At 49.8% G+C, this 24,990-nt stretch overlaps 1 long non-coding RNA gene across 1 annotated transcript; it reads left to right on the top strand.

Moving 5' to 3' along the window:
- Positions 1-15,836: 15,836 nt before the first annotated feature.
- Positions 15,837-18,550, top strand: LOC119516164. Its single transcript, XR_005213213.1, has 3 exons — positions 15,837-16,003; positions 17,352-17,536; positions 17,718-18,550. It is a non-coding gene; the product is annotated as an uncharacterized LOC119516164 (long non-coding RNA).
- The last annotated feature ends 6,440 nt before the right edge of the window (positions 18,551-24,990 follow it).

Raw genomic sequence — 24,990 nt, 5'->3', positions numbered from 1 at the left:
AAGTGGTTAAAAAATGCAATATTTCTTGTTTGGTTGGTTTGTTTGTTTTCTCCCTGATTTTGAAAACAATGCAGTCTCCTTGAAGGACATTTTGAGGGGCATCCGAGCATCCTGGTTTAAAAACAGATGCTGGGCTCCGACAGACCTGGGTGAAATCCAGCTGTGTGGCCGTGGGCCAGCGGCGTTACCTCACCAAGCCTTGGTTTCCTCATCTGTAAGATGGAGATACTAAATGCACACGCCTTAGAGGTTTGCTGTGAAAATTAAGCAAACCAATGTTTGTAGAGCACCGAGGACAGTATCTTGCCCATGGTAAACTCTCACCAAATGGTAGCTTTTTCTCTTGTCTTTTTTTCTTATTATTTTAAATATAAGAAATATAGAAGAGTACAAAGAAGAAAATAAAGGCCACTCAGAGAGAACCCACTAAGATTTTAGCGGAAATTCGGCTCATTTGCGTGTTTATATTGAGAGCCTACAGTTGCCTGCTTTTTCATTTAATACCATATCAAGAAATTAAAACCTGATGGAGTTTTGCTTTAGAATATCTTTAGCATTCTCTCTCTTGTTTTGGACTAGGCAACACATGCACATTCAGAAGTTTCAAAAGGTTCAAAGCATGGCCAGCGAGAAGTGAAGCTGTCTCCCACACAGCCTCTGGCTTCTCTTCTGGAAGCAAACACCATGCCACTTCCTTGTGTGTCCTTCCTTCCCCGGTTTTGAATCCTCTTCAGCCACTTCACCTCCAATCCCATATTCATTTTGTTGATTTTTTAAAGTATTCACTCAATCATAAAGCATGGTATTGTAGAGAAAAAAAAAACTGAGAGCATATGGATAATTAAAAGAAAGGTGGAAAATGAGGAAAGTGGAATCACTGGAATCTCAACATTTTGAGCACATCCTTATCAGGCTTTCCCCTCATATGACATATGTGCACATTCTTTCAGCTCCAGGTATCTTTTGCCTCCTTGAGACTGATCAAAGTTTGTGTGCTGATTGGATCATTATCTCCTTTCCCACTGTGCAGTGAGCTACGGGAAGCAGGGACAACCGAGTCTGTCCCCACACCCAGCAGAGTGCCTGGCTCATAGTAGGCATGAATGAATAAAACAGTGAATGAATGAATGAATGAGTGAGTGAGTGAGTGAGTTTTAAAAAGGGATTGCACAATATGTGATACTATCTTGTGACTTATTTTCACTCAACATATATCACATACACCCTTCCACCTCCCTAACTATATAGTGAATCTCCATTTTTCACGTCTGCATGGAAGTACCATAATAAGCATCTTTTGGATGCCAGCCAGAAGCTTCTGCCCCTAACCACGAAATTCTTCTTCAAATGCAGATCTGTTAATGAATTCCATATGATTCCTTCCCACCATCACCTTCAGCTATCTACTTTCAGCCTGACACTTCAGTGGTTGCATGTGCCCATTGTTTTCTGGGGCAAGACAAGATTTACTATCTGTCCCTGACATCATGTTTTTCCAGAAAGTTTAATAGTGAAGAACTCACTGCTACCCACACATCCCCACCCCACCCCCATTTCCGCCAGTTAAGGTTTCTGCATATTTGCTGAGGTCAGAACTCAGTGTAACCCTTGGCTGCCTGGCTGCCTCTGTGCAAAGGGCACACACCAAGCTCATTCTCACCCCAGGGCCTTTGCACTGGCTGTTATCCCTGCCGGGAATATGCTTCCCTCGGCAATGCTAGGCTCACTCCCTGCCCCTCTTCAAGTCACCACTCAAATGTCGCCTTCTCAGAGAGCCTTCCTCAATCGTTCTTTCTAAACTAGCATTTCCAAGTGACTTATCCAGTTCTACATTTCTTCACAAGACACTTACTAGTCCCTGGTATCATGTTATGTTATTATATTATGTTATATTATATTACATTATATTAATATTTGGGCATTGCTTGTTTTATTTCCCAGCTCCCCAACTATGACATAAGCTCCTGGAGGACGGGGACTTGGTCTGTTTTATTTTCTGCCACATCCCTGGCTTCTAAAACAGGCCCTGGAGCCTTGTGGATGCTCAGGAAATATTGGTTAAACGAGTAAATGTTAAGTGCAGGATTCCAAGGTTCTTCCCAAGACTGAGAACTGAATGCCATCATTCATAAATTCAACATTTATCTATTAAGCATCAACTGTGTACCAGCAGGTCTAGGTGCTGGGGGTACAACAGTGGACAAGGCAGACTCGTCCCTCCTCATGGGGCTCTGGCAGCAGTGAGGGAGACACTCCTGCATCAGACAATGACTTCTGACTTCCCTATTGACTAGCCATCCTCAGGGCTCGGGGGCTGACAAACTGGGGCCCAGCAGAGCCAAGTGCAAGGTTGGCCCAAACAGAGATGTTACTGTCATCTTTTACTTCTTTTTGCTGTCCTTTCACCACAAATGGCAGAGAAATAAAAATGTGAGACCAGAAACCTTTCCATGTTCCTCCCACAAGTCCACTGGATCTTGGCTGGTTGAGCTGACCTTTGCCCTACTTTCTGGCAGGCCTGTCCCCATGTCCACCCTTCCTACCTACAGGGAGGTTCCCACCTTAGAAGCCCCCACCTCCCTGAGCTTTCCCGGCTCCCTTGCAGTCTGGGTGCTTGCTTCACCCATCAGATGTCCAACTGGAAGTGAAGGACAGGACAAAAGCAGCCTGGGAGAGGGGTGACCTGGTCCCGGAGGATGCAGAGGAGGGTCCTCGAGAAGCAAACAGGCCCACCTTGGCAGTGGGGCCTTACTGGGGCAGACTTTCCGGAAAACCTGGCTGTGTAGTCTCCAATCCTGATTCTGCAGTCCAGCCAGGGGTTCTAGGGAACCACCCACTAACCTTTAATAACCTTTTCTGCATAAACTAGCTTGCTTGACAACAAATGATTCCAGGCCTGTAAGCTTCATGGTTAATGACATCATTTTTTTTTCATTCCCCTCCTCCCCCCATTGTTCATTTAGGTTTTTTTTTTCCCCACATTCATTCATTGATTTTTTTTTAACTTTATCAAAAAATTAAAAAAAACATTTAAACAAAACCAAAACAAAGGAATAAGAAAAAAACAAATAATCTAAAATATCTACATTGTTTCCAACATGTTCCTACCCTACCCCAAGAAAATAAACAGACTATAACCCAACAAAGGGATAAGAAAAACAAATAACCTAGAATAACTACATTTCTGTGAACGTGTTCCTACCATCCCCCTCAGAAATTAGCAAACCATAGTAATGACATCTTACTGATATCTGTTACTCAAGAACTATCAAGAATTACCAAGTGACTCACTTTTGGCCATTGAGGGGGAATGATTTTGAAGTTCAGAATCTTTATCCTGACTGCATAATGGGTCCTTACATTCCTCGCTGAAGGGCATGTATGTCAGCTTTTCCACTTTGGAAAGCCATTGGATGATAGGTATCAACAATCTTAAGAACCCCAAATCCTCTTCTGGGATTCTATACTAAGGAAGTGATCACAAAAAGGGAAAATGCATAAAGATGTTCACAACAGATTAATTTAGAGTAGTGAGAAGTCTCACTACTATTAGTAGTGATGAGAAACTACCTAAATGCCCAATGATCAGAGATCAGTTAAGTTAATTAGGTGACGATTCCTAAAAGAATATTAGGGACAATTCCTCCGGAAAAAATATTAATGCAACACTTAAGATTAAATTCATCCTTGAGTGTCAGAAAAGCCAAAATAAGAGTGACAAATGAGACAGAAGTTTGTTTCTCTCTTACATAAAAGATGGCTAGAAGTGACAGTCCAGGGCAAGTAGTATGGCTTCACAAACTAATTAGGAACTCAAGTTCTTTTTCTTTTGTTGCTACACCATAGCCCAAGAAGGCTGCTCAGATTCTGACCATCACATATGCATTCCAGCCAGCAATAAGGAGGATGGGAAGAAGAGCAAGTACCTCCTCTGTTAACGACACTACCTAGGAGTTACTTATATTCCTTTGTCCAGAAATTAGTCACATGAACACACCCAGCTGCAACAGAGACAAGAAAATACAATGTTTTTCTAGTTGGCTGCATGCCCAGCTAAAACTTTGGATTTCTATTACAAAGAAAGAGGGAGAGATCAGAGAATTTGGGGAAAGTCAAGGGTCTCTTCTGCAGTAGGCAACAATCAAAAATAATGTCCAAGAGGATTTTGTAATAACACAAAAAAAGATTTTGTACAGTTTGGGACAAGTAGGATTTGAAGCTGTATATACGGTCTGGTTGCAACTTTGCAACAAAATCTCAAAACTGAGAAAGCAACTTGGAGAATGAAACTGCCAGGAAATTGGTCTTTGGGGGTGGGTCAATAAGAAATTTCTTTTTTTCTTTCTACTCCTGTATTTTCCAATTTTTCGATAGTCAAGCAAACAATTCACTTCACCAGAGAAAGAATCCCCGTGCAGATGACAGAATCCACTTCAGCTGTAGTTTTTATCATGCATGTTCTGTCCTTGAATGTGCCAAAGATGGAAAAAAAGAAGTGAAATTATCTCCAGTCACAGACTTTATTGTAAATGGAGGAAAGTCCAAGGATTCCACAAAAGGTGAGTAGAGAAGGGGAGACCTGGGACTTCACTGACAGTTCAAGTCATAGCTTTGCTGAAATACCAGCTCTGTGACCTTGGGTGATCTATGTCTCATCTGTCCAGTGGAACCCACAATGGCACCCACCTCCTAGGCTGTGCCGAGGGCAGGGGAATTGGTTCATGCCAAGTGCTTAGAAAGTGCCTGGTGCAGCGCAAGCTCTAAGCCAGAGGGTCTTAACCAGAGGCGAGGCTGCTCCCCAGGGGACAGCTGGCAATGTCTGGACACACTTTTGGTTGTCACAACTGGGGCAGGGGAGTGCTACTGTCATCTAGTATGTATAACCCAGGGATGCTGCTAAGCACCCTACAATGCACAGGGGAGCCCCCCACAGTAGAGAATGATCTGGCCCCAATGTCAATAGCTCTGAATTGAGAAACCCTGCTCTAAACTTGTCAGCTGTTACCATGATTGGACTTGTTTCTTGGTTTTTGCTTTCTTGCACTGCACTGCAGTGCTGTGTGCATGCATGAATTTTTCTACAGGTTGGGTACCTACGGATAGAATTGCTGCAGCATCCCTGCACTTCACTCTTATCCTCTGCAGCCTCTTGAATCCCCCAGAGGCCGTTTACAGCTTGTCCTTAGCACTAAGCTCGGATGTTGAGAAAGAGTCTGTAGCCAGGGGAGCTGGGAGAAGGAGAAGCGGGACGGCCAACGGCTCCCAGTCCAGGACAACGTCGCCAGCACATTTTATTAGTGCTTACTGGGGCACTCTGCTTAGCACATTGATGAATCAACTAATTTGGTCATCTTGAAACCCCCTGAGGAAGGCGCTGTCATCACTTCCATTTCAGAGGTGAGGAAACAGGCTCCGAGGCAGTACAAGAGCAGATCAGCTGGCGGCAAAGCCTGTGCTCTTTCTACAGACCTCGCGGCTCTGGCCTGGGGCTTCTCAGCCTGGCTGTGTATCCGAACCACCTGGGAGGCCTTGAGAACCACAGTTTCCAGGTGCCCTTGCTGGCCCATTAAGGTCATGCTTGGTTCTGGAATCAAACAAATCTTGGCTTGAATCTTGGCTCCTTCAGCTTCTGGCTGTGTGACCTGGGGTCAGTAGCTTTACTTCTCTGAGCTCATCATAGGCTGAGCATGGAACTGGGTATACAGTAAGCGCTCTTTATGTGTTTGACTTTTATTTTTATTTTTGGAGCAGGGCCTGGGCACCTGTGTGCATGTTTAACCCTAAGTCTGATGTGCCTGGTCATTCATTCATTTGTTTATCAATCTATCCATTAATTCATCCCTCCATACATTAATTAATCTGTCCATTAATCATCTATCCATCCATCTGTCATCCTTCTGACCATTCATCCACCTACTCTCCAGCCCTCCCTCCATCCATTTAGTCCATCTATCCATCCTTCCATTCACCCCTCCATCCGTCTATCAGCCATCAGTTCACCCACCCATATTTCCATCCACTTGTCCTTCTATTCATTCATTCATTCATCCACCCTTCCATTCCTCTCTCCTCCTATTCTTCCACATATCCCACCATTCATTCATTTTCTCCATTCAAACATCATCCACCCACCCACCCACCCATCCATCCATCCACCTATCCAATAAACACCCAAGTACCTGATTTGGTGACAAGCCCTGTGCTCGACTCAGAGGAACTAGAGATGACTAAAACTTGGTCCTTGACCTCACGGAGCTCCCAGTACAGTGGAGAGACAGATATGACACTCATTTATTCCAGATGTGTTTCATGGTGCCTCTTCTGTGACAACACAGTGTTAGACTCTAGGGGTCAGAGATAAAGGAGACAAGGCCCATGGGCTCCCGTCCCAGTGAGAGAGGCAGAAGTAAATAGGAACCGAGGCAGGAAGTTCTCCTTCAATAATCATTTCATTCATTCAACACATGTTTGCTGATGCCGCCCACATGCCAGACCCAGGCTCTGGGAACAATGAGATATAAGAGTTGGCCTTAACCGTTGGAGCACAGTCCAGCGGGGGAAACAGTCCAATGGAGAATTACAGCAGAGAGTGATACGGGCTGCGATTAAAGTGAGGACAGGAGTCCATAGATGCAAGGAAGGTGGCCAAAGAAGCTTCTGGAAGAGGTGGGGCTTGGTCTGAGCCTGAGGGACAAGATGGTGTCTGCTCAGTTAGCCCTGCTCCCCTGGGCTCCCCAGGGCTGTTTCTCCTCCCTTCCTGCAGAACATGAAGGCCATGTTCAGGGGTCCTCAGGACAGCCCCTCTCTCCCACCCACACAGCCCTTTCGAGGTTGGTGGGGAGCTGAGGGATAGAGCAGCCGGGACTCAAACCCCGTCTCAGGGCAAGGCCCTGGGTGGCTGCCCGGCTGAACCTTGGAGCCTGTCCCACAGTGACCAAGGTCTATGGGTGACATTGAGGTTGTTTGTGCAAATGTGCTCCATTTTTCTAGGCAGTTCTGCTCACAGGGAAAAAAAAACAACCCATACTCTGCTGACATGACTTACGGTTGAGTGGCGAGGGGGTGGCCAAGACAGTCTGCCATGTGTGGCATTCTGGGAACGGAGACCTCGGTGCCGGCAGGAGTGGAGAGTGAGGAGGGCAGAGGCCGAGCCAGAGAGGGTGGTGGCAGCCGATGACACAGGGCCTCTAGGCCCTGGTGGGGACCTGGGTTTGACTTGAAGGGTAATGGGGTACGCTTGAACTAATGGGTTAAAGAATAAGATTCAAAACCTCCAGATGGCTAGTGAGTCATTCATTTGTTCATTCACTCATTCAAAAACCATTTGCGTGCCTGTTCTGTGCCCAGTACTCCTCCAGAAACCAGAGTGAACAGGACAGAGACACTGAATCTAACTATGACACAATGAAAGGCACTGTCAGGAAAGGCTCCTCTGGGGAGATGACACGCGAGCAGCTCGTTTCATCCCTCATTCATTCAGCAGAGTGCGTTGAGCATCTCCCATGCATCAGCCACAGTGCTGGGTGCAGGGATGCAGGGCGAACAAGACAGATCTGGCCCTGCCTCGAGGAGCTGGTGTTCCAGTGGAGGAGACAAACCCGTCAACCAACAAAGACGGCCTAGTGTGGTCAGTATAATTAGGGCACGTAGAGGGTCTGTGAGAGCAGGGAAGGCTTCCTGGAGGAAGGGGAATGAGCAGGAGCTAGGTGAGAGATTATGCATGGAGCTGGAGAGGGGCAGGTGGGGTGTCTCTGGTGACCTACTGGGCTGGGAGGGGGAGGGGAGGCTGTAGCCTCGTGAGAAGGCCCAGACCCATTTGAAGGAGACCCAGGGCCGTGAGCCCGGCCCTCAGAGCAGCTTCAGGGGGCCGAGGTGTCTGTCTTGCTGTCCCCTCTCTGTCTCAGTGTCTGGCTGGCTCTATCGTTCTCTGTCAGTATCTGACAGTCTCGCAGATTCTGTCAGATTCTGTTGTCTCTCTTGGCCTCTCTTTTTCCCTAACTCTCTTTAGCTCTGCTCTGGTCGTCCTCGCGAGATGCCAGTAAGAGACAAGGATACCGGGACAATCCCCGGGCGGGTGGGCAGGAAGCGAGGTCAGGGCCCAAGGGCAGCCGAGCACAGGGACAGGCGGTGACTACATGTTCTGTTTTGGAAAGACAGCTCTGGTCAGGGGCGAAGGGGGCTGACCACGAAACCCGATAACCTGGCCGCACTGGGCCCCAGCCGGTCCTCTGGCCAGTGGCCGCCTGACCCGGTGGACACAGCACAGGATTTTCCCGGGGCGGGGAGAGGGGGAGAATGGCCCCTGGGCAGATTTTCCTCCAGCAAATGGGATGGACAGGAAGGAACGGAAATAAGGAACAGCAACTTCTCAAGCGAGAGCTCAGTGTGGCTTAGATAGGAAAGCCCTGCTGGTCTCCATGAGCTGTTCAAAGCTTTAATGATTAAGTGCTTCCTGTGCGCCAGGCACTGTACTACAGAAGGGGCATCATTCACCCGCACGAGTAGAGGGTTGCATTTAAGCCCCAGGACTTGGGCCTTGAATCCTGGCTCTGCCAAAGACGAGCTCTGTGACCTTGTGTGACCTCTTGCCTCAAGCGTAAAATGGGAAGGAAAGAGCATGGATCACATGCATTTCAGGTAAAAGGTAATAGCAGTTGATTCGTGTAAACTGCTTGGATTAATGCATGGCGCATAATAAGTGCTCAATGAGACTCAAGCTGTTGTCATTTCAGCCCTGCGAGGAGGCAGAGGGCTCGGGTTTGAGTCCCTGCACCTTCACTTCCTGATGTTGCGAACTTGATTAGGTCCCGTGACCTCCGTGTGTCAGTTTTCTTACCTGTTAAGTGAAGACAACCCTAGTACCCGCCTCCCCAGGGATCGAGAGGTTATGTGTACACATGATAGAGGTAGAGGGTGTTCACTTTGCAGGTGAGGAAAAAAAATCCCAAAGAGATTCATTCATTCTTTTTTTTTTTTTTCCAGCTATCCACCAGGTGTGGGCACCTGTTGTGCTCCAGGTGCCCAGAACCCCTGCGACCCTGTCCGGGAAGACAGCAGTAGACAAGGTGCAGATGGAGCAGCCGGCTTGACTCTCCCTTCTAGACCCGACGACAGTCTCTCAGGCGTTAGCATCCCAGAGTCGCCGGGTGGATACTGGGGTCCAGGGAGGCCAAGAGGCTGCCCAAGGCCCTGAGCTTCATGGGCGCAGCTTCTCTGAGCCGCTGTGCATCTGAATTCCTGTGACAACCCTATACTTCCTATTCTGTCGGAGTCAGCTGTGGCTTCGACTTTTCTCACATGCTCAGCTGTGTGTTCCTGCCTCGGTATCCCCAGTGCCGACCCAGATCTGTCCTCAGAAATGTTGGTTGTACCAGGCAGAGTCTGCACAGCCAGAGAGCTGGGATCCAGGCAGCTGGGCCGTCCTCAGATGAACTCTCCCCATGCTCACCCTGCTTCTGCCTCTGCAAGCCAGCGGAAGGAAAAGGCAGCTTGGCCATCAAACCGCTCAGCCCCCTACCCCCACCCCCACCAAGGCCAGCGGCAGGTGACAAGCGCAGGCAGGGCAGAGAATGGGACATGCAAGGGGTCCAGAGCCCCGGAGCCCTGAGTTCTCACGCCTGGCTGTGTGACCCTGGACATGTCACTTCATCTCTCTGAGCCTCAGGCTTCTCTTCTTTTGAGTGGACACAATCATTGTAATGTCCACTTCTCCAGTTGATGGGGAACAGCTTAAGCCCTCTCCCCTCTTCCCAGATCCGGGCCCATTCTGGGGACTTCTTCGTTATGAGACAGTGCAGTGGTCAAGAGCATGAGTCCTGGGGTCCGACTGCCTGGGGTCAAGTCCTACTTCTGCCACTTGCTAGCTGTGTGGTCCCGGGCCAGTGACTTAACCTCACTGGGCCTCAGTTTCCCCATCCACAAAATGGACATAATAATAGTCCCCGCCTCTTTGAATTGTTGAGATGAATGAGTTAAGGGATGTTAAAGGCTGAGATGCAGCCAGGCACTTGGCGCGGGATAGTGGAGTGTTTCCTGCTCCTCAGGCTTCAAGGAGGAGAAAGGAGCTGGTGGCTCCTGCACAATTTCCTGGAGACTCAATATGAGCGTCTTGGGACAAGGGATGGGATTGGGGAGCTGGGGAAAGTCCTCATCTGAACCATGAGGGCAGACCAGGTTGGGGGACCAGCATGGCTGCCCCACACCTGTCCTTCCTTGGGAAGGTGGCACTGGGCACGCATCTCGTCCTGGTAAGCAGAAGCTCCATCTTCCATTTGCTCAACCCAGAACCTGGGAGTCACCTCTGATTTCTTGATCCCTGTTGCACATGGCCAAACAGTGTGTTCTGTCAGTTCTACCCTCAGAACAGATCCGGAATCTGAGACCGTGGACTTCTCCCACCTCGCCACGGCCCTCCCCCTGCACAGGCCAGGACACCTTGTCTTTTGCCTGAGCTGGTGCAGTCACTACTCCCCTGATTGTGCCCCTTCCACCCTCAACCCTGACAGCCCATCAGCCTGCTCTCAATACACAGCCAGAGGAATTTTGTAGAACCTAAGTCAGATCATGCCCTCCGCTGCTCAGAACCCTCCATGGCTCCCACCTCCCCCAGAGAAAAGCCTGAATCCTTCCTGTGATGTCCAAGGCTCTGTGCAATCTGCTCCCTCACCTCTGTGACCTCCCTCCCTCCCACTCCCACCCATTGCCCCTCACTCACTCTTCTCCAGCCACCCTGGCCTCCTCGCTGGCATCCTCACAGAAGCCAGGCTCAGTCCAGCCTCAGGGCCTTTGCACAGCCTGTTCCCTCTGCCAGAAATGCTCTTCCTCCTGATATCCCTATTGCTCAGTCCTTCCTCTCATTCAAGTCTGTACTCAAATATTTGCTCAGCAAGACCCTCCCCTCCCTGTCCTGCCCTCTGTCTAAATGTCACCTCCCTATACCCTCCTCCCCATCGCCTTTCCTGCTTTACTTTCCTCCTCAGCATGTATTGCCATCTGACACATGTATAATTTACCTGTTAATTGTTTATGCCCCCACTTCAATCCCAATTTCATGTGCCAGCTCCACGAGGGCAGGGATTTTTGTGTTACTCACTGTCGTGAACCTAATATATAACAGGTGAACGATAAATCTGAGTTGAATGTATCACCCCAGGTGCTGATGGAGAAGGGACTGTCAAGGGTGAGGGTGGACGCAGGAGACCAGGGAGGGGGCTCCTGCAGTGGTCCGGGTGAGAGATGATGGGGGCTGGACCAGGTGGGGAGGAGTGGTCAGTTCCGGAGGCTTTTTGAAGGTGGAGCAGCCGGGATTTACTGGTGGATCAGATGTGGGCAAGAGAGAGAGGAGTCAAGGATAGCTCCCAGGTTTCGTAGCATCTGGCAGGATGGAGTTGCCTTTGCCTGAGACGGGGAAGGCCTTGGGGGGAGAGTTTTGGGGGAAGATCATGAGTTCAATTTTGGACATGTTAAGTGGGAGCTGCCTCTTAGCATTTGCTAAAGCCCAAACACTGTTCCATGCCCTTGGGACCCACAGAGAGGAACAGAACCCTGATTTCTTCGTCTCTTGGATTTGAATGCCAGTGATGCCACTTATTTGCTGGGAAACTTCGAGGCAGTGACATCACCCTCCGAGCCTCAGTTTCCCATCTATAAATGGGATGACAACACCCACCTCCTGCGGCCATATCATGAGGTTCCGTGAGCTAATGCCTCTGAAACGCCTGGCACCCAGTGGGCGTTCGGTCAGGTCCCCTTCCTTCCCTGTCCAGCCCCCGTGCTGGCCGGTCCCCAGGGGCTTGTGCTGTGACCGTTATTTTTAAATGTGGCTCCAGCTAGCTGGGCAGTGGCTCTGGAGGCTGTGGGGAGACCACGGGGCCAGCGATGTCCTGTCTCCATCAACACCAGGACAGTGGTGTGGAAACATCAGGGGAGGCCACCGTCAGTTCAGGCTCTGCCTTGTAACCCTTTCTGTGAAATTATGCCGTGTCGCCCAAAGCTGTTTGTAGACTTAGTGCTGACCTTTCCCAGCAGGGCAGGTGGGGAGAGGTGGGGGAAGGAGGGCTGCAGCCCAGTCTCCCCCCACACACCCCACCGGCACCAGGAACTGCTCGTGACCCCTGCTGCTAGCCCACATTCACGCAGAGCAAAGGCAGTGTGGCTGGCCTCTGGCCGGACTATGCTGAATGATTTCAACACCTCTGAGCACCTCACAGCTGACCAGCCAGGAGTATTTTTAAAACTTGGCCTCAGCCAACCTCTTTGCCACACGCTGGTCAGGGCTTGGATTTAGCACATGCCCTAGTGAGGGTGGCAGGGGGGTTGGGATTCCTTCAACAACAAACATTTAATCCGATTCCAGGACCTGTGGTCCTACTGTGTGCCAGGCCTGTGGTAGGAAGAGGGGCTCTAGGGGACCTGCCTCACAGAGCCCATCCTCCAGGGGCTTCCAGCCTTGGGAGGAGACTGTGGCAAGCCCTAAAATGGAGCTTAAGATGACAATTGCAACTCAAATAGCTTCAGAGCCCAGCTGGTGAGAGAAACAAGTGAGCTGGGCCCAATGTGAGCAGTAGGGAGGAGTGGGGACTGTGGCAAACTGTGAGATCATGCCCCGCCTGAAGGGGGCACCAGCTCCTCAGCTCTGGCTTCCATCTCATGCAGGAATCGGATGCAGTGCACCCAGAGCTTCTGATTCTTCCAGAGAGGCTGCAAATCTGGGTTTATGTGAGATTTCACACAAAAATTTTTAATGTTGGCAATGTACTTTTTCTAATGTTAAAAACATTCTGAGAGCCAATTGAAACCCGTCTGTGGGCTGCCTCAGCCCACAGAGTCAAGTTGGCAGAGTCCATGCTCTCTGATATAGACAGATGCTTATAAAAGATTCAACAAATATGGGCTGAGCACCCGTGAAGTGCTCCATCAACTGTTCTAGGCCCTGGGGAAAGCACAGTGAACAAGGTAGCCATGGTTTCTGCCCTCATGGAGCTTAGAGGAGTGTTGGAGCAGCTATGTTGGCTTGTGAGAGCTGACGGTGACATTCTCTGGAATTGTGTGAGCTAGTTGTTAGACACAGCCTTCATCTAATATCAAATTGAATAAACTTACAATTAAATTATAACTAAAAAGAAGCAAAGGTAATAACTACTCAAACCTCATCATTTCCTGATTGTTTTACTCTTATCTATGTTCTCGAGGTTATTTATGTGGATCACATCCGTCGGATGGAAGTCATCCTGCTATGCATCTCTTCCCGACCCCACGTTCCATGACGTGACATTGGGAGCTTGAAATCAGCCTCCATGGGAGTATTTACACCACGGAAGTTGGCAAACATAAAAATCAGCCTCCCCTCCCCCTCTCTGAGAGCCTATTGTTAAACCCTTAGCAGCACACCAGAAAAGCCAGGTTTCTTGGTAAATGTGCAATAGAATAAAAGGTAGCAGCACCTGCAATGAAAGGCAGTGAAGCAGCTAGAGGGGCAGACGGTGATGAAGAAGAGAGTTCTGGATGGCGGCACAGAAGGCCTCTCTGCTATTTGAGCCAAGCCCTGAACCAGGTGAGGCCCTGAACCAGGTGAGGGCCTGAACCAGGTGAGGCCCTGAACCAGATGAGGGCCTGAGCCAGGCAGACACCTGGCAGAAGAAGGTTCAGGCAGAAGGAGTGGCTGGTTCCGGAATGGGGAGGAGGCGAGTGCAGCAGGGGCAGAGGAGGGTATGAGATTGGGGAGGTGGGCGAGTGTCAGATCAAATGAGGCCTTGTAGGCCGCAGTGAGGCAGTCTGGGAAGCCCTGAAGGGTTTTGAGCAGACGAGTGGCATGATGTACCTTTAAAAAGCTTCCTCGGACTGTGGTGGGTAGAGCAGAGCCCAGGTGGAAGCAGGGAGCCCAGGGAGGAGACTCCGGCCTGGTCCGTAGATGGGAGGTGGTGGCTGTGGAGGTGGCGACAAGGACATGAATTTGGGATGTACCTGGCAGTCGAGTCAACAGGACTTGTGATGGACAGGACGTGTGGGGTAAAGGAAAAGAGAATCAAAGACACCCCTGGGTTGATGGCATGGGCCCGGCGGGCCTGAGTGGCGGCGCCGTGTTCTGAGATGGGAGGACTCGTGGGTAGAGCCAGGTTTTAGAAGGGGAAATGGAGGGTTTCGTTTTGTGACGTTTGAGGGGTTGTGGGATGCCAATGTGGGGGTGTCATGTCACCAGTTGGGCGTACCAGTCTGGAGCACAAGACAGTTCTGGAAGCAGTGTCTCTCTGGTGCTCTGGCCACACAAAGGCAGGAGCGACAAGCTGTTGGCGGGCTGGGAGGTGGTGGGAAGGTCTCAGGGTGAAGGAGCTGCCTGAGCTGCTACATGAGGTATAAGGAGAAGCCTGGGGCAGGTGGAGGATGGAGGAGAAGCATCCCAGGTGGAGGGGACAGCAGAGACAAAGGCCTGGAAGCCAGGGAAAGCATAGCCTCTCTGGAGGATGGCGTGGGAGGGGCCAGTGGTGGGAGAGAGGCTAGAAAGTCATAGGGGCAGATCGCAAAGGGCTGTGTCTTCCACCTTAGGAGGCTGGAGTGTGCCTGCAGGGCACTCGGGCCCAGGGTGGATTGAAAGCAGGTGCAAGCCATGTGGGTCCCCACTCCTGTCCTTAGGTTGCCCAGATGTAATAGCCCCTGCCCTCCCCTCCCCACCATGCACCCCCAGCCCCCACCCCACCTCACATAGGAGGATGTCCAGAAGTCCCCTCCAAGTCAGCCCGGAGCCCTCGCCAACCCAGCCAGTTTCTTGCAGATGTTTTTGCCAAACAAACCGGGAAAACAAAATGACCCTGAGGGGAGGGAGGAGGGTCAGGGGAATATTCCAGAATCTTTGTTCTCTGGATTCCCATGATCGGGAAGGCCCGGGAGGGGGTGACCAAGGTGAAAGTGGCCCAGCGAGGGCTCAGGTATTTACAAGACCTTTGTAACTAGTCCTCTTGGGAAGGGGTGTGGGGAACATGGGGCTCTTTGGGGCTGAGTTCAGATGAGGATTTTTCTGCCACATACCTGCTGTGTAATCTTAACCTTTCTGAGCCTTGATTTTCTTATCTGTAAAAGGGAATAATTGCACATATGATAGTGTCACTCACCTGCCTCCTGAGATTGTTCAGGATGAAATGTGATAAAACATTGCTATAATAATTTAGCCCGGTGCCTGGCGCATGCTGAGCTCCTGATAATGTCAGTTGTTGTCGTTATTTGGAATGATTATTGAGCACATAGTGTGCGCCAGGTTTTGAGCTACACTATGTAATTTAAACAAGGACTACTATGAGCAAGGATTATTATTACCAGCTCCATTTTACAGAAAGGGAAACTGAGCCTCCAGGAGTTGACTTGGCTTCTCAAAGTAAATTTACTCACAGGGGACACAGCTGGGGTTTGAACCCACATCTGGCCTCAAAATCTGTTCTTGTGTTCATTCTGGGAATCAAACTGGGCTCCAGAACTTGGGGAAAAGGTTGTCAGTGTGACCCCCAGCATCTGTACATACCCGTGGGGACCCCTGCCTTTTCCAGAGCCGGCCCGGATGTGGAGACGACTCCGGGTGGTGGCTGGCCAGGGCAGGGAGGGGCCTGGAGAAGCAGAGCCACCCTGGGCCGGCCCAGGGCCTTGCTGTTGAAACAGGAGTCCCATCGGGCGCCCCGTGTCCCATCAATAAACGTGCCCGAAAATAGCTCCCTGGGCCCGGCCAGGACAGGAGGACCAGGACGTCCTGTTCCCGCCAGCTCTGGCCAGAGAGTGACCGTGTACTTGGCCTTCTCCACTGGAGGCTGTTCGAAGGGAGGGCAGCACTCACCCTGTCCAAGGCCTCATGGGAATGAGCCGGGCGCCCAGGCACCAGCACCCCCATCCTCAGGCACCACAGGGCTCCCCGAGTGCGCTGCGGGCACGTGAGACGGCTGGAGGTGGAGCTGGGCCAGCACCTTGTATTTTAGTTGCCAGCCTCCGGGGAGGTGAAAAACAGGGGCTCAGGAGTCTGCCGGGCGTGAGTTCAAACCCTGGCCCAGCCATATCCTTGTTGTAGGACGTTGGGCAAGTCACTTCCCTCTCGGAGCGGGTGGTGAGGAGGCTGGTTGACGTGAGGCTGTATATGCTAATGACGAGAGTGACAAGACTGGTTCCTGCTCTCAGGGCCCTTCCTGGAGCAAATCCCCAGGATGACCCCAAGAAGTGGGTGCTGTCTTTGTTCCCATTTTACAGAGGAGCACACTGAGGCCCAGAGAGGCTGTGTAGGTGGCCCGAGGTCACCCAGACAGTGGTGGGGAGCCCAGGCTGACTGGCCGTCCTCTCCAGTGGTGTGTGACCACTTCTGGCTCTCCCAGCAAACGGCTTCCTCTTGGCCCAGGCCTTCCTTGGCTGCCCTGGGTGTGACGCACCTGCCTGGTCTTTGTGCTGTGCCACCAACCCTTTGGCGGGCCTGTCCTTGGATGGCCCCCTCGGGGAGCCCACCCCACCTGACCCCCAGGCTCCTGCACTGGGCTCTGCAAGCTTGTCTCCAAGGTCTCAGGTCAGGGGCAGGGGTTGCATTTCCCCTGGACCTCAGGACCCAGTGTGGAGAAAATGTACCCAGGATTCCCCAGGAGCCGAGACCCCCAGAACTCTCAGGTCCCAGGACCAACCTGGGAGACATGGTGGTAGACAGGGAGCCACAGTCACTGAGCCAAGGGTCATGTGCCACCCCCGGGCGCTCACTGCGCAGCTCCTGGATGGAGGAAGTGCTGCCCAGTGGTTAGCGCTGGCTCCAGGGCCCAATGGCCTGGGTCAGATCCAGGCTTCTTCACCGCCTCCTGGGGAAAACTGGCCAGTGACTTACCCTCCCGGGGCTCCAGTTCCCCAGCTGAAAAGTGAGGAGAGTGCTAGGCTGGTTCGGGAGCATTTTATGAAACAAAAGTGCAATTAGAACAATGCTTAGAAAGCAGTGGCACATGCCAAGGGCTTTACAAGTGCTAGCAGATATTATCGTTATCACCATTAGGCCAGGCGGAGGCACGGGAGAAGTGGGGAGTTTATCCTGCAGAGCTGGGAGCCCCGGGTGGCTTTTCAAGTCTGCTCTGAGGTGATTCCAGTGACGATGAGAGCACCATGAGGGGGTGCTTCAAGAGCAGTCCCCAGCCGCTGAGGGTGCTCTCACAAACCCACCTTGATGGAGGTCCCCAGTTATCCCTTTTCAGGTGGGAAACTCAAGCTGGCAATCGTTAAGTCACTTGCCCGAGACACTCAGCCAGGAAGTGGCTGAGCCAGAATTTGAAACCTGTATTAGTTTCCTCTTGCTGTTATAACAAATGACCTTATATCTAGTAGCTTAAAAACAGCACACATTTATTCTCTTACAGCTCTGAAGTCAGAAGTCCAAGACAGGTCTCCTGAAGCTAAAATCAAGGTGTCTGCAGAGCCGTGTGCTTCCCAGAGGCTCCGGGGGAAAATCTGTTTCCTTTCCTTTTCCAGCTTCAAGAAGCTGCCGGCTTGCGGCCCCGTATCACGCTGCCCTCACTTCTGTTGTCATAGCTCCTTCCCTCTTGTAAGGACCTTGTGATGATATTGGGCACACCCACCTAATCCGGAATAATCTCCCCATCTCAAAATCCTTAACTTAATCCCGGCAGGAAAATCCCTTTTGCTACGTGTTTTAGTTTCTCATCTGCTCAAACAAATGCCATACAATGGGTTGGTTTGAACAATGGGAATTTATTGTCTCACAGTTTTGAGGCCAGGAGAAGTCCAGAACCAGGGTGTCAGCAAGGCGATGCTTTCTCCCCGAAGACTGCAGTGCTCTGGGGCCGGCTGCGGGCGATCCTTCGTCCTGGGCTTTTCTGTCACATGGCAGTGCACGTGCAGGTGTCTTCTTTCTCGTCCAGGTTCCGTTGACTTCCAGCTTCTTGCTTCTCCCAGGGCTTCTCTTTACTTCAGCCGTATTGGATGAAGGGCACATCTGAACTAATAGCATCTACAAGGTCCCACTGACAAAAGGATTCACACCCACGGGACCAGGGCTTGGGACCTGAATGTGTCTTTTGTAGGGGACACGATTCAATCCCCAACAGGCCACTCTCTGGAGCCAAAAAGTCATGTTCTTCCCACATTCAAAATACATTCATTCCGTCACAACCCCAAAGCCTTAAGCCATTCTAGAACATTAAAAGTAAAAAGTCTCATCAGAATCAGTTTCAGGTGTGATACATCTAGGGCAAAACTCCTCTCCAGTGGACCTGTGAAACCAAGAACACAAGTTATCTGCTTCCAATGGACAGTGGTGGGACAGACATAAGATAAACATTCCCATTCCACAAGGGAGAATCCATTTCCTTTCATGGAGTCACTGGTCCTGTGGTGGTTTGGAAGTTCTTATGTACCCCAGAAAAGGCCATGTTCTTTTGGTCCATTCCTGGGGGTGCAGATCTGTTGTAACTGGGACCTTATGGTTAGGCTATTTCAGTTGAGATGTGACCTGCCCATTCAAGGTGGGTCTTAATCCTTTTACAGGAGTCCTTTATGAGAGGATAAAACACATACAGAAGCAGAGAAATAAAATTCAGAGAAGCTCACAGAAAAAGACACAGAAGCTGAGGAAGGAAGCCACAGATGGAGACACCAGAAGCTGAAGAAACAAAACCCAGGAGAGAAGGACGAGCAGACAACGGCTATGTGCCTTCCCATGTGACAAAGGTGTCCCAGATGCCGACAGCCTGTCTTCAGGGTCCAGGTATCATCCTGTTGATGCCTCGAGTTGGAACATTTTTCACGGCCTAAGAACTGTAAATTGTAAGTTAATAAATCCTCATCGTAAAAGCCAACCCATTTCTGGTATATTGCATTCTCTCAACTTTACCAAACCCAAACTGGTCCTGAACAAATCCAAAATGCAGCAGGGTTCTAACTCCAGTAGATTTCAAGCTCTGAGAGTCCTGTGTGGATTGATATCTTATCCTCGAGGCCTGACGGAGCAGCCGGCCCACCCTTGCCAAGCGCTTGGCAGCCAAGCTCTCCCTGCACGGGGCTGGAAGCCCCGCCCTCTCCGAGCATGTAAGGCCATGCACTCACAGGTTTCGGGGTGAGGACGCAGACATCTTTGGAGATCATTATTCTAACCTACCGCAAACCCAGAGCCAGGCTCCCACCCAGCCTTTTCAGCGGTCCCTGGGAGCGTCCTGGGCTGCGGGCTGAGAGTGAAGCCAGACCCAGAGGCCCGCACAAGGCTGGGCGAGCAGCAGACCTGGGGCCTTTACCCCAGGAGGCCCTGGGAAGGGAGGGCAGGCCCAGAGATGGGTGGGCCCCTTTTGTCGTCTCTAAACCCAGCTGACTGTTTGAGGGGTGTGGGGTTTTTTTGCCATCTTTCTCCCCCACTTTCGGACAGTGGCAAGAAGGGGATTAGTGGTGGACACTAGGGGCAGGGTACAGGGGAGGGCTTTGGGGTCCCAGATCTCAAAGGCCAAGGGTCAGGCCAGTCAGGAGGGTGGAGTTGCCCAATGCGAATTTGGCTGGTTCTTATCAGCGCCTGAGCTCTGTGGGCAGGCAGTGAAATCAAAGGAGACCAGGGCTGTTTATTTGCCCCCCCCCCAACTTTGGCAAAAGGAGATCAAAGGTAAAAGCAAATCCTCCTCTCTGCCCTCTTCCCTCCTCCTCTTCCTCTTTGCCTTCCCTCCCTTAGAAGTCTGAGAATTTTAAGCCCTGAAACTGATGAGAAAGGTTTTTGTCGTCAGCACGCTGTTTCCCCAGTGCCAACTCAGAGCTGGGATCTGGGGTACAAGTTTCACGGGAATAACAGCACAGATTCCTCCAAATTACCTGAGGAGGGGCCACTCCTTTTAGCCCTACTGACAGAGGAGGAGACTATGGCACTGAGAAGGGAAGTTACTCTTCAAAAGTCACCCACGGCTCTCTGATTCCTGGATCCATGTCTTAACCATTTCTCAAGACACATCCCTCCTCCAAATTTGTATTTCTGCCAAGAAAAATGAAATGAGTGCAAAGGTGGCTTATAGCAGAGACTCAAGTTCAACGTCCCCTGAGCCTCTGTACAGGGCCCAGCCCTGGGCTGGGCTGTAGCAAGTTCAAGGGCTACGAATGTGACCATCCCCAGGCAACACATACAGGTGATGGAAGGCAGTGAGGGGGAAGGCAGTAGGGAGGGGTGGGGACTGTGGAAAACCAGGAACCCCTGAGCTGCACCTCAGCACCAGCCCATTGCTGCCTTGGGAAAATGAGGGCCCAGTGTTTGCTTTTGGGCAAACTGGAATTTACTTCAGATGTTTTATGTGAAATCTCTGGATTTTTTTATGTGGTGGAAGATGGATATCTATGTTTATTTTCGTGCTGATAGAGTGTTATGCTGGCTGGTATCCTGGATTAAATATTCCATCCTTTCTCACCATTGTTGTAGTCCTTCCCGCTGTTCTATTTCATTCTTTTCTCTGAAGACTCCAGGAATATTTTATCCAATTAAAACTATACTGTTGGGTCACTAAATGAAAGAGCACTAAATTTATTTATGTTGATACAATTGTCATTTTAAGGATATGAAGTCTTCCTGGCCATTTATTCTCATCGGATTTCGTGTCTTTGGGGAAGATTTTCTTTCGAAATCTCTTGATTTTCAAATAATGGCAGAATTCCAAGCAATTTGAACCGTGTGGGCCAAGTAACACCTCTTGTGGGCTGTGTTTGGCCCTCTCTTTTGCCCCCTGAGATTCGGGGAACCTCAGCCCGTGGGGGAGACTGAACTCACTGTCAGGAGAAGATAACGCTGTCCCAGGCGGGGAGATCTCCAGGGCCCGAGAATGCAAGGCAAGCTCAGCTGAGAAACTCGGGACGGTCGCGGCTTGACCCACCCTGTGGGGAGGCAGGGAGCCCGTTTCCATCACACTCTGCCAGAGGAGCCTGCGAGGCCATGCTTGCCCGCGACGGCTCCGGCCGGCTCTGTTTTTTAACTTTTTATTGTAGTGACATACATGCATTTAAAAATTTCCTATTTAAACCACTTTCAAAAGTACAAACCAGTAATATTAAGTACATTTACAACATTGGTTTCCATCGCCAATACCCAGTATCCCAAATTTTTCATTGCCTTAAACAGAAACTTTACACCCACGAAGCAATAATTCCTTCTTCCCCTCCACACCCCAACTCCACCACCTGGTCCAAGGTAACCTATAATCTATGAAATTTACTTCTTCCAGGTATGTCATATGAGCAAGATCATACTATATTGTCTTTTTGTGTCTGGCTTGTTTCCCTCAACATGAAGTCTTCAAGGTTCATCCATGTCGTCACCTGCGTGCATCAGAACGTCATTCCTTTCTAAGGCCGAATGATATTCCATTGTGTGTACATAACGCGTTTTGTTTTTCCACTTATCTGTTGGTGGACACTTTGGTTGTTTCTACCTTTTGGCTATTGTGCTTAACACTGCTCTGAACATCGATGTACAAATACCTGTTCAGTTCCCTGCGTTCAATTCTTTTGGGTATATGCCAGGAAGCGGGATTGCTGGTCATATGGTACTTCTATTTTCAGCTTTCTGAGGAACCATTAAACTGATTTCCACAGAGACTGCACGTTTTTCCACCAATAATGTATAAGAGTTCCTATTTCTCCGCATCCTCACCAGCACTTATTTTCTGGTTTTTCTTTTTTTTTTTTAATAGCCATCCTAGTGGATGTGAAGTGGTATCTCATTGTAGTTCTGATTTTCATTTCCTTGATGACCAGTGATGTGGAGCATCTTGTCATGTGCTTATTAGCCATTTGTGGATCTTCTTTGGAGAAATGTCTAGTTACATCAAATGCCCTTTTTAAAATTGAGTGATTTGTCTGTTTGTTGTTCAGTTGTAGCATTCTTTACATATTCTGCTTATTACACCCTTATCAGATACATGGTTAGCAATTATTTCCTGTAGGTTGTCTTTTCTCTTTCTTGATAGGTCCTTTGACATGCAAAGTTTTTTAATTTTGATGAAATCTGGCAGCTCATTTTTGACCAGCTCTTAAAACAAGAATTAAAAATAGCCTTTATGGCTTGCTTTAAAAAAAAAAAAAAAAAAAAAAAAACACAAGAAAACCCAATTAGTTGGTCAAGGAATATTCCTGGAGGCCCATGAGAGCCAGGCGCTGCTTCAGGAGACCCTTGCTGGGTTTTACACTCTAGTGGGGAGCCAGGCGACCAACCCAGCAACAGGTGGAAAAATAGGGTACATTCCAGTGGTGTCAGCGCGATGGAGAGATGAAATAAGACGATGGAGTAAAGAGAGGCCAGAGGACCACCCGCCGCAGGGGGTTGGACAGGGCGAGGGGGGCTGCCTTTTTCTGGGACCTGAACGATGAGGAAATGACCATGGTGTGAGTGAAAAGAAGGCAAATCTCTGGTAATCCCGGCTCCCGGGGAAAACCACTGTGGTACTTGGGTGCACATCCTGCCAAACTTTTTCACCGTATTCTATTTTTATATCCATATCGTTCATTATTTATTTATTTATAGTTTGCATGTTTTCATTTTCTAAAAAAGCAAAATGGGCCACATCGTGTTTTGTGGCCACCTGCGTCTTCCTCTGCGAAGCCTTGGTTTCCCCACCTGTAAACCGGAGATGCTCTTCGTATGTAGTGTGTGTGAAGGTTCCACGTGAGCCAAGGTGAAGATCAGACAAGAAATAGGTCTTGGGAACCCGACTGACCCGAGGATGAGCTATTATTGGCTTTGTTTCGTTTTTTTAAACATTTTCAATGCAGCGGCGACCCAGAGGAGAAGAGATTGTCATTTGCGTTTTGCAGGTGAGATTTTAAGGCGCAGACAAGCAAACATCCAAGGCTGAGCTGTGCGCCAGCCCGGAGGCGGCTGGAATGCGTTCCCCGGACCCTCCCACCCCGGCCTCTGCAGGGTGCATGCACCTCCACCAGATGCAGCCCCTTCCTCCTGGGAGAGGAAGCAGAGGCTGAAACCGGGGGCTTCTTTCAGGTTGTTTTATTTTTCCTCTTTGAGATGTTATTCGTTTTTGTGAACATCACACTTATCTGATGTCACAGGTTTTGGGAACCCAAACCACAGACATAAATATGCCGTGTTATTCTTTGAGGGATTGTGCAGTGAGATAAGTGAGCTTGGGTTTGGGGGAACACAATGTGTGGAGACGCAGGGCTTGTTTTTGCAGAGCTAGGAGCGTCAGGGTTGGTTCTTGGGTTCAAAGTCGTCAGCATGTTTGGGGGGAGCTGGGCCGCCGTCACCCAGGCCACAGCTGGCGGTGCTGAAGGCTCACACCCTCCCCCAGTGAGCCCCAAAACACCCAGCGGTGGGCAGGGGAAACCCACCGGTAGCCCCAGAACCACCACATCAGCGTCTCCTGAGGATGCCACAGCCGAGGCTGGTAGACCTGGGCCAGGGCGTGCTGGGGGCCGTCCATCTTCCGGCAGATTCTGGGTTAACCTGAAAATCCTGTTTGGTTTTCCTGTGCTTTTTGAAAATGTCACTCAAGAACCCGAATGGCCTTTCTGACCTGGGTGCCAGGAGGCCTGCAGAACCCCACTTCCTGCCTCTGTCCTGGCCCCCAGGCAGACTGTTCTCCACGTGCAGCCAGAGGGATCCTGTGGCAGCCTAAGTCTCATTGTGTCCCTCCTCAGCTCACAACCCTCCCATGGCTCCCGCCTCACCCAGGGCAAAAGCCAAGTGCTTACTGTGGCCCAGTGTTCCCTGTAGAATCATCTTTCTACCAGGCTTCCCATTTTTCCCCTCTGCCCTCACCTCCTCCATCTCTTCCATTCATTGCACCAACCTCCACGCAGCCCCCATAGGCCTCAGGGCCTTTGCACGTGCTGCTTCCTCACTTCCTTCTCTGCAACAGCATCTTATCTGACCCCCATCTAAAAGAGCAACACCCTTCCCCAAATACTATCTCCTTAGCCTGCTTTATTTTTCTCCATAGCTTTTGTCACTGCTGGGCATTTTATTTATTATTTTGTTTGTCACTGGATCTAAGTTCTCAGGGATTTTTTTTTTTTTAATTCAGTTTTATCGAGATATATTCACATACTGTGGTATACAATCATCCATGGTGTACAATCAGCTGTTCACAGTACCATCATATAGTTGTGCATTCATCATCCCAATCTATTTTTGAACATTTTCCTTACACCCAGAAGAAACAGAAAAAGAATAAAAAATAAAAGTAAAAAAGAACACCCAAATCATCCCCCACATCTCACTCTATTTTTCTACTCATCCATTCATCCATACACTGGATAAAGGGAGTGCGATCCACAAGGTTTTCACAAGCACACTGTCACCCCTTGTAAGCTACATTGTCATACAATTGTCTTCAAGAGTCAAGGCTACTGGGTTGGAGTTTGATAGTTTCAGGTATTTACTTCTAGCTATTCCAGTACAATAAAACCTAAAAAGTGTTATCTATATAGTGTGTAAGAATGCCCATCAGAGTGACCCCTCAACTCCATTTGAAATCTCTCAGCCACTGAAGCTTTATTTTGTTTCATTTTGCATCCCCTTTTGGTCAAGAAGATGTTCTCAATCCTATGATGCTGGGTCCAGATTCATCCCCAGGAGTCATATCCTGCGTTGCCAGGGAGATTTACACCCCTGGGAGTCAGGTCCCACATAGGGGGGAGGGCAGTGAGATCACCTGCCAAGGTGGCTTAGTTAGAGAGAGAGAGGGCCACATCTGAGCAACGAAGAGGTACTCAGGGGGAGACTCTTAGGCACAATTATATCTCAGGGACTTTTAAGATTCTCTGGTACTTGGATGCTGCCTGGTTCATTGAGTGAACTTAATAATTTCTTTTATTCTGAATAAATGAAAAGAAACTTGTGACCAGCTACTTCAGACTAAAGGGCTTAGCTTGGGTCTCTGACACAATATGGACCACAAAGGATTTTAAACCAGGGACTTATACAGTCAATTGCTTTGGGAGAGAAAAGTTCCTGAGAGAGGCCCAAGTGTGGGCCGTGCACTGTCAGTGCGTTGCCAGATAGTG

This window comes from Choloepus didactylus, chromosome 19, assembly GCF_015220235.1.
Source record: "Choloepus didactylus isolate mChoDid1 chromosome 19, mChoDid1.pri, whole genome shotgun sequence".
Taxonomy (NCBI): Eukaryota; Metazoa; Chordata; class Mammalia; order Pilosa; family Megalonychidae; genus Choloepus; species Choloepus didactylus.
This window is presented reverse-complemented; position numbering and strand designations above follow the sequence as displayed.